Below are 2,135 nucleotides of genomic sequence, written 5' to 3' on the forward strand. Positions count from 1 at the left end.
ATAAAACACCGGCAAAAATATAACCTCCTTGGCGTAAGTAAAAAAACCACACATAAGCGTCATATCGTGTTTATCTTCCCTCAGTTTTCTGTCCTCACCTCCGCAGAGAGCAGCAGGCCTCGGATCTCCGCCCTCCCGGAGAGGCTGACCACAAGCCATCCAGCCCGGGTCGACTTTCTACTTTAGCGCGTGGGAGCGGATACCGACGGAGGCTCACAGAGCCTGATTCAAAGCTTCGCTTCCTCCACAGCGATACCTTACACTTCATCTACATATTCAGATCCCAGAGCTCATTTCCTGTGTGTGAGATAGCGAGAGGACAAACTGGATCCAGGTCCACTGTGTTTTCACTGCGTTTCAAGGCATTTCTGTGTCTCGTTCCCTCGACAACATCCTGCACAGGAGCCACAGTTACTTATACGTGCTACCTGGGATGTCTGTCAACCACAGAGATGCTGTGGAAAGTTGTCAGACCGAAAACAAATTCCAGTGAAACTTCTCTCCTTGGAATTCTACCCATCGCACAGTCGTCACGGATCATCTCTGCGTTTGTCAGCAGAGATCAACAGACGCACTCAGGGCCAAATGAAAGCTGCTTTTGTGTCTGTTACAATCTGCCGCTGCAGTTACACTTGTAAGCAAACAACAACATACCACAGTGACACTCCTGACGCGCTGCCAAGCCGCCCTGGCAACACTCGGCTCATCACGGGCTGAAGCTGAAGCTGACGGCGTTCACAGCGCCATCTGCTCCTGCAGCGGCCACTCTTGATTCATTCACAGCATTCCGCTCGCGTTCCAGTGCTTCACATGTTCCCTTCTGTCATCCGTGTCACTGTCACAGGTGTGACAATATTCTGGATTCTTGGAATGTCTGAGCAGTTAAAAACAAAATGAACCTGATCTGAACCTTCACACAGGACGGAAGTTACGGCGGTATCATTCAAACACACTCTAGAACCCTCGTCGCCCAGACCGCATCCGTTTGCCTGCTACATGGCTATGTGCCTACGTCTTTCCATATCCGCAAATATTTGTCTTGTCATACTTACTATGACTGTTTGTCGTTTGTCTGTATACATGTTGTGTAATTCTGTAAATGTCTGAACCCAGCTTCAATCAATGTGCATGCTGGATGCTCTCTGATTTATTTTTTAAAATTGTACATTTTTCACCTGTTTTTAACCAACTTACATGCTTTTATGCCTAAAATTTATGCCTAAACTTTGGCAAACACTGACACATTTTCAGTAATGCCATTAATGTGTACTATCCCTGCTCAAATAAGGTCAAAGTCAAAAGTATGCACAAGTATGTCTCATAATACATGATTCAAGATTCAACAGTATGGTCATTATACAGGATAATGACATTTTGATTAGGCTCTCAACTTAATGGCACACAATAAAACAGATATAGAGAAATATTAACACACATTAAGGCATGCCTTAAATAAAGTAAGACTATTTACATGGGTATGGATGGATGAGGATGAGAAAATTAATACAAATAAAATAAGTGTACTGAGTGCAAGTCACAGTCAAAGGGTGTTGGTGAGTTTCGTAGTTCTAGTCAGGTGTCAGCTTGAGATTGTCATTATGTTATAGCTGTCTATTTTAATTTAATTTCTCTTATTTAGATGTGCACACCTATATCTTCTTATTTTCATTATTTGTCATTATCATTTTCTATCTGTACTTTTATTTCATATGATGCATTGAACATTTAACCATTTTTTTCCTTTTCCCTCGTAAATGCTATTTGTTTTTCTCACTTGCCTGGAGCTGCTGAACACAGGACTTTGCCTCTGAGATAAACTACGAACATCTGATTCTGATCTAATTCTGATATTTGCACATCAGCAATATATTCGTACTTCAATAGTACACACACACACACACACACACACACACGAACAGCTAATGGCGGTGGCGAGCAGGAGGCTCCACATGTTGCAGCCTGTGGCAGCAGCGTTTCATTGGACCATAATAAGATCAGCATGAGACGCCGTTTCACAGCAAGTCGCTTGACTTTTATTCCAACAGGCATCACTTGGAGACTGTTATTGTAAACGTTTAGCTGCGGCGGTGGCCTGCGCTGGCCGCACATGTGTAAACACTCAGAGATTTGATTAC

The sequence above is a fragment of the Lampetra planeri genome, unplaced genomic scaffold (assembly GCF_965212315.1).
Source record: "Lampetra planeri unplaced genomic scaffold, kcLamPlan1.2.h2 scaffold_838, whole genome shotgun sequence".
In the NCBI taxonomy this organism is placed as follows: Eukaryota; Metazoa; Chordata; class Hyperoartia; order Petromyzontiformes; family Petromyzontidae; genus Lampetra; species Lampetra planeri.